This window comes from Oratosquilla oratoria, chromosome 12, assembly GCF_046742065.1.
Source record: "Oratosquilla oratoria isolate Oo_2021 chromosome 12, ASM4674206v1, whole genome shotgun sequence".
Taxonomy (NCBI): Eukaryota; Metazoa; Arthropoda; class Malacostraca; order Stomatopoda; family Squillidae; genus Oratosquilla; species Oratosquilla oratoria.
Window position 1 is genome coordinate 1630472 of NC_134788.1, and position 8359 is coordinate 1638830.

Sequence of the window (8359 nt, forward strand, 5' to 3'; positions counted from 1 at the left end):
TGAAAGCCGACTCGAGGGACTACCACCAAACGTAATCACGTCTGCCTTACAAACACATTACATTTGTGCACTTGTGCACAAATGTCCAAAAGCCATGGGAAAAAATGCCTACGACCACCATTGCTTTCAACTTTCCAACTACGCCCATTTGCTGCCAATTGCACACGCAGGTGAAAAGTCAAACTGTTATGTGTACACACACACACACACACACGTAAATATATATATATATATATATATATATATATATATATATATATACACACACACACACAAGCTGAAACTCGTTTCATTATCAGAACACTGGCACCTCGAAAATACACATATGAACACACGCACGCATGAAAATACACATATATACACATCCGCACACATGAAAACACGCGCAACATGAAAACACACAAGAAAAACACAGACACTTAAAAATGGGCGCGCGAGCACACACACACATAATATCCCTTCACAACATAGGTTTATTGTGATAATTTGGCCTAACATCCAGTTCGAGAGCGACGTTCCTCAAAATACCCTCTGTATAATATGACGAGGGTTAAAGCCACATGCAGCTGAATAAAACAGATGACTGACACCCAGGATAATTCAGTCGTAAATAGAACGAGGTTAATAATAACGAAAAAAGAACAGTCATTCTGTCTGCATCGCACTGCACAACAGATGAGCTATGACGACGACTGCAGAGAACGAGAAGTGGCACCGTCGCTTTCTCACACTACCTCGTCAAGATCCTAACGAATCTCGACATCCGTGTCCTTATCACCTTTTGGAGTCAAGTCTAGGACTGTTCCTACGGTCACTGAAGGGAAACAATGTCACACTTTTTAATTTGACATGAATATTGTCAGCTGCTAATGATTAAGATGAGAAGTTATAGTTTGCAGTGAGAAAGGTACGCCTCCATTCAAATGCGACAATTGTTGTTTCACTTTCTCATGGGAATTGCGCGCCGAGAATGACGTTTAGATAATAAACACGATTTTATTTTTATATTTTGGTCACTCCCTAAACATTATAGTCCACGTATCAATATCAAGATGGGATTTTATTTTTATAAAAAATGAATGATTGAATAAATAGATCAATATTAAACCAATTCATAGATAAATAGATAAATGAATACGTAAAACAACGAAATTTAAATGTGCTATCGCCATTATTTTAGCAAAAAAGGGTAAACTGTAGCAGATTTTTAATATTGATTTCATTTACTACGTCTAATTTCTTATCTAACTGATATCTTGGCGATGCACTGTTCTTAAACTTGTGTACCATACTTCATAGTCTGCAAAGAAATAAAACTTCTGGTGCGTTTGGCTCTTTCGAATGTATGAAGATTAATAGAATGATAAACACTAATGGAGAGATAACGGACGATGACCAGGAGATAACGCATGTAATGAATAGATGAGTATTTAATCAAGTTTTTGTGAGAAAGGACATAAGCCTACCACTACCAACTCCGGAGCTGATCTTCAAGGGCCCTAAGGTCACCAATGTTATAATAACTAGAGAAGAAGATTTGGAGAGCCGACCTTAGGGACTCGAGGAGGACAATTCACCGGGGCCAGACACTATATCACCTGTAGCCCTCAGGGTATGCTCAGATATACTATGGAAACCACTCCTTGACATATCCCAGTCCTCTGTAGACTCTGGAGGGGTCCCCAGTGATCGATTGGAGAATGGCTAACATCTCTCCCCCATACACAAGAAGGGCAGCAGAGTTGACCCCCCCACCCCTTGATCACCGTCCGTCCCGTATCACTGACAAGCATCGTGGTAAAGTTGTTGGAGAGTATCATTCGAGAAGTAATTGTTAAACACCTGTCGTCCGATAACAACTTGATTACGGATGCACAGCACGGGCTCAGCGAAAAGAGGAGTTGTGTGTCACCAACATGCTGTGCTACTACTTGGACGACCTTATTGATGCTGTCGACAGTGGGGGCAGAATGTTGACCTTAATTACTTCGATTGTGAGAAAGCGTCCGATAGAGTACCACATGGGAGATTATTGGTCAAACTACTGGCAACAGGAATTGAAGGTAAATTGCTCCAGTGGATTAAGGGTTTCCTGTCAGGGAGAATGCATCGAGTATCAACCCGAGGCAGCACGGCATCAGGATGGTTACCAGTCATGAGTGGTGTCCCCCCAGGTACTAACTAGTGTGTTGGGACCTTGTCTCTTCCTGGTGTATATCAATGACCTGGCCAACAATCGGGAGTCCTCAATGAGCCTATTTGCGGATGATGGCAGAACCAGAGGGCATCCTATGAAAATAGTAAAGACCAAAATTGGATAAAAGGAAGAATCGTTTTGTAACGATAGCAAACAATCGGAATGCACTGACACCCAAGTATGTCATAGACTCAAAATCAGTCATTAAATCTGAGGGTAAGTTAGATAAAGCATGGTAATTTCTTAGAAGTACACACATACGCAATATAGTACTAGAAAATTAAATGATAATCGCGTAGGTGTGCACTTCTGTAAAAAAAAAAAAATACCGTAAATTTCGGAGGGGTCCCTTCGCGCGCCGTCCTGTAAACTATCTATCTTCCTTACCTTTCGGATCCTGTGTACAGCAGCCAATGTTGCCTACAGGCAGGCGGTGGTTACTACAGTCGCACTCGTAATCCCAGACTGCACAGCCAAAAAAGAAAAAAGCACAACTTAATGTAAACCATCACAGTAATGCAGAAACACTCCAGTCACATTCACAACGTATACGAAGCGTCCGCCGGCACGACCTTCCTCACCCACCGCTTGAGTCATACTGACTGACTAGCAGAGTAGCGGACTAGTACACAAATAAGTGATGTTACAGGGCAACAGCTCTCAATCTCAATCTATCACTTTGTCGTAGTGATCAAGATAGGGCCTCTTGTGCTTTTTGGATAGGGGTGTGGAGGAGGGACGGAGGGAGGGAAGTGGAGAGGATAGGGGTGGAGGGAGGAAGGTGGGGAGGATGGGGGGAGTGGAATTAAACTTGTGAATGTGTTTCTATCGCGAGTCAAATCAGCGTGACTGACACCCAGCAGACCTCTAGCGCTTGTCTGTCTTGCCCCCCACTTCTGCCTCATCTCGCCTTGTTGTCCTTTCTGTCTGTCTGGATTATTCTTCTTCTTCCGTCCGTTTTAAATCGATACGTCACTGATGTGGCAGACACAAAGTAGGACTCACAGTTTCCCTCCCTTACCATTTGTGCATTACTTCCTCGTTTTCAACTCCTCCTCCTCCTTCTCCGCCCTCTCTGCCTCTCCCTCCCGTCCTCCCCCTCCTTCCACCCTTCCAAACGCTGCCCCTCCTTATTTACCCATTTCTTCCCTTCTTTCTTTCCCTCTTCTCCTCCTCTTGCCCCTCCTCGTTCTTTTAAAGCAATTTCCTGCCATACTTCTTCTTACCCATCCTTCCTGGTACTCTCCTCGATGTGAAGTCGTGTCTTAACAGCAATTAAGGTCTTCGTAAACTGAAGCGATGAATGTTCTAACTCCGTATTTTTGTTATTATGATATTATAAAGAAGATAACATGATATTATAAAGAAGATATCAATGCTGCTGCACCCAAAAAAATTACCAAGGAAATATTGAAGGGATGGGTTAGAAATTTCTTTTCTTCTCCGGGTTCTACTTTCCGCTATGGAAAATGGACTCCGGGGTCCACTTTCCACTATAGAATATGGACCCCCGGGGTCCATTTTCCTCTGTAGAAAATGGACTCCGGGGTCCACTTTCCACTATAGAATATGGACCCCCTGGGGTCAATTTTCCGCTGTAGAAAATGGACTCCGGGGTCCACTTTCCACTGTAGAATATGGTCCCCCGGGGTCCATTTTCCGCTGTAGAAAATGGACCCCGGGTTCCAGTTTCCGTTATAGAAAATGGACCCCGTGGTCCATTTTCCACTATAGAAAATGGACCCCGGGGTCCATTTTCCGCTATAGAAAATGGAGTCCGGGGTCCACTTTCCGCTGTAGAAAATGGACCCCTGGGGTCCACTTCCCGCTATGGAAAATGGACCCCGTGTCGAATTCCTGGGGGTAGGGGGGTCTATATTCCATTTTATATCGCCATGTGATTCTGATCAGCTAAGGGAAGGCTCTTATCGTTCTGTAGCTGCACACAATACCGGGCATATTAACCTGGTGCAACTGTAATACGTTCACTTTCCAGTAACACTGAAGATAAACCCGAGAACAGGAGTCGCCACATGTCACCAAATATCGTCAAGACACTGTGCACGCCCGCATCACCGAGTTCATTTGTCCTCAGCTGACAACGCACCCACTCCAACCAGGCGAGCAAGGCTGAATCGGTAATGTCGTCGCTTAAGCGAGGTCAGAATAAGACGAAAGCACAGTTGGGAGCAAGTGTGCAGGAAATCACAAGCAGCCCTCCTTCCCTTAGAAAAAGTAAAAGAAAAAACAAGTCCAGGGCTCAAATGCTGAATAATTACGAGGCATACGATTTTGTATTTATTATTTTTGAAGGAAAATGGATAAATGACTGTTAACGAGCACACGAGTGGCATTCCAATATATGGATGAGATTATAGAAATAAATAGAACAAAATCTCGAAAAACTTGTTCGTCTCAGATGAAGGTAAGCTGCAGTGTCGTCTAAAAATAAATGAATAAATATGTAGATAAATAGATAAAGAAAACAGAATAAATCATTAGACAAAAACTAAATGAATAAAAATATACTTATGAAATTAACACTAATAATGAAAATAATGTATCTGTATATATAAAAAAGCTGTCCGTCTGCCCAAAATTGCTGACGACTAATCGGCAGAGAGCGGTGACGTCACGGGAATGGAGCTGACTGGTTGGCTGAGAGTCAATCGAGAGCGGTGACATCACGGGAACGGAGACGACGACTGGTTGGCTGCGAGTGAAGCAAGTTCGCCTAAAGGCACCCTGATGCAAAATAATAATAACAATAATAAATTAAGAAAATAAAGTCTGTCACTATTTCAGACACGTTGAATAAAAAAATTCTAATTCACAGGTGATGGCCTTAGAAATGAAAAAAAATATATATATATATAACATAGAGCGTTGAACGCGAGAAGTAGATTAGTTATATTAATCAAAACGTTATTATTGAATTGGATGAACACAATACAATAAATTAAGAACAACCTTGACCTTCCTATTCCTCCACTTCTTCCTCACACACATATGCACCACACGCACACGCACACAATTATATATATATATATTATATATATTATATATATATATATATATATATATACATATATATACATATATACATATATATACATATATACATGTATACATGTATATGTATATATATATATATATACATATATACATGTATACGTGCATATATACATGTATACGTGCATATATACATGTATACGTGCATATACATATATATATATATATATATATATATGTATATATATACATGTTGTTACGGGCTGCTGGTATGTGAAGAGACGTTACGTATAACGTCTAAGTGCTTAAGAACCAGCGCACTTCTAGAAGCCACTGTAGGACTGAACTATCTGGTCAGGGCCTAGATAATTCGTAAGACTAGAAGTAAAGGTAACAAAGAAGATTCCAGGAAAGGAATATTAAACTAGCGATAAAACTAGTAAACGAAATTATTAATGGAAAATATTTACAGGCAATCAACACAAAAGAGAATGGGCAGTAGGGTCAATGGGACCGTTACATGATTATAAGAATATGGAAATTATCGTTCAAATAAGAAACAAGATAAGTATACAATATGGTACTATCTAAGTACAAAGAGATCAGGAACATGCATCAGAATAAGTAATAAGTACAAATATAAGTAAAGTAATGCAATGTATATCAGACACGTAATGTAGGCAAAAAGGGTGATCACTTCACACCAATCGTCTCATGAATCTAAACCTTCTAGTTTTTATCAAGAGATCAATATGTGGGAAATGACAAGGAATGAGCGGTTTCAACTGCTTATATACCATTGGACCGGAAGCGAGATACTTCCGGTGAAGTGTGCGAGTGAGTGAAAGGGGGGGGAGGAGGGTAAGTTAACACGTCAACATGGGTAGTTTTAAGACCCTCGACTCGCTTGAACAATCTATTTATTTAGTAACTGTCAAATCTGTGCGCTCCGAACTATTCAGGATTTCGCTTGTCTGTTTGTTCTACAAGAGTGCGCACCTCTCTGCACGTAGGCAAGATTACATATAGTGGACGGGCGTTACTGCTTAACATTGTTACAATACATACATAGACAAGAAATATGAACATAGTTATGTAATACAAAGGAACACAATTCTATAACATAATTACACATATGACGTAATATCTAATATTACGTTACACCTCCACCGTTTGGGAAAGCTTTTCACTTTCTGTTGAAAAGCTACGTTCTAGAAGTACGGAGTAGTTCTTCTGCGCAGGGGACAGCTTCTTGCTGTAGTAGGTGATAGCGTGAAGAACTTCATTGTGTTCTTGCAAGAGGGCGGCACCGATACCGGTGTCGCTGGCGTCGACTTGCAGAAGAAAGGGTCGTTGGAAATCGGGTGCCCTTAGAACTGGTGCGTTAGTGAGAAGGGACTTCAGGTTTTTGAAGGCCGTCTCACAGGTAGGCGTCCACACGAAGTCGTGGTCTTTTCTCAACAGGTCAGTCAATGGTTCTGCTACATCTTGTTTCTCAGATAAGTGAAGATTTTGTAGTATCTGGGAGTTTTCCAAGGGAATCTCAGGAGGATTAGGCAGGTTATCAGGAGGCTCTTCCGATTTTATTGTGGTAGAGCTGCAAATTGGAATTGGATCTCGGGAATGATAAGGTTTTAAGGTATTTATGTGACAGAGACGGGAACTCTTTCTTCTGTCTGGAGTTTTGATTATGTAGTTGAGATCACTGGCTCTGGACAAGACTTCATAGGGTCCTTTGTATTTAGCCTGCAATGGATCTCCTGGTATGGGAAGATAAAGTAACACTTGATCTCCTGGAGAAAAAGTTCTAAGTTTAGAATTTTTATCATACCGACCTTTCATTACTCGTTGAGCATTCGCCAAGTTCTCTCTTGCCAACTTCCAAGCTTCTAACAACTTCTCGGTGACCTGGGACACATATTTCAAAGAAGGAACAGGTGGTTCTTCTTTCATCCATTGTTCATGAAGTATCTTTAGGGGACCACGGACTTCATGACCGAAGACTAATTCTGACGGGCTGAATCCAAGGCTTTCTTGAATTGTTGTTCGGGTGGCGAACAACAAAAAGGGGAGTCCGTCTTCCCAATTTCGAGTGTTCTCAGCACAGAAGATTCTTAACATTGTCTTGAGCGTTTGGTGAAAGCGCTCTAGAGCACCTTGTGATTGAGGATGATAGGCGGAGGAAGTTACATGATTTATACCTAGTGTTACAAGAGTTTCTCTAAACTTGTTGGAAAGAAAATTACTTCCTTGATCACTTTGAATGTTCTTGGGGAATCCTACCATAGTGAAATATTTCAACATTTCTCTGATTATGTTTTGAGCTTTAATATTTTTCAAAGGAATTGCTTCTGGAAAACGAGTGCTCATACACATGATTGTGAGAATGTACTGATTTCCTTTACTTGAAGGAGGCAAAGGTCCTACATAGTCAATAAGAACTTTTTTAAATGGCTCTTCCATTACAGGAATGGGATGGAGTGGAGCTTCTACAATTTTCTGGTTGGGCTTACCTACAAGTTGACATGTATGACATGTTTTACAATATTGGGCAACATCTTTGACAACCGTGGGCCAATGGAAATGTTGGGTTATGTTGAACAAGGTCTTTCTTACCCCTAAGTGACCTGCTAAGGGAGTATCATGAGCCAATCTTAGAACATTATTCCTGAAACCAAGAGGGAGGACTATTTGATTCCTTACTTGCCATGGCTGGTCAGCGGTTGCGGTGGATGCTCTCCATTTTCGCATTAGGAGTCCGTTTTCTATATAGAAACCTCGTGACATATTTTCAACTTCTTCTGGAGATGAAACAATCTCGTACAAATTTTTAAGAGAAGGATCTGACTTCTGTTCTTTGATTAATTCTGCTCTAGATAGAGAAACTGGTGAAGAAGAAGATGGGTCAGTTTGGGAGAATAGGGATTCTAAATTATAGGTCTCCTCTTCAGATTTCTTGTACTGAGATCTGGTTACAGCACAAGCGGGAAACAACTGTAAGTTATCTGAAGGTTCTACTGAGGTCTTAGGGTTATTTGTTATTAAGGGAGAAATGACTTTGCTTCCAGCGATGTCATTGGCCAACAATAAGGATATTCCTACTATGGGAAGAGAGTCTACTACTGCTACTTTAACCATTCCGGTTGTTAA

General features: G+C 41.0%; 1 protein-coding gene across 1 annotated transcript in view; it reads right to left on the reverse strand.

Moving 5' to 3' along the window:
* The window catches only part of LOC143030149 (uncharacterized), a 45139-nt gene extending 41563 nt beyond the window's left edge, over positions 1–3576 (reverse strand). The window contains exon 1 of the mRNA XM_076193315.1: positions 2585–3576. The gene's annotated coding sequence lies outside the window, so the exon portion shown is untranslated. The remainder of the gene's footprint in view (positions 1–2584) is intronic.
* Between the last annotated feature and the right edge of the window lie 4783 nt (positions 3577–8359).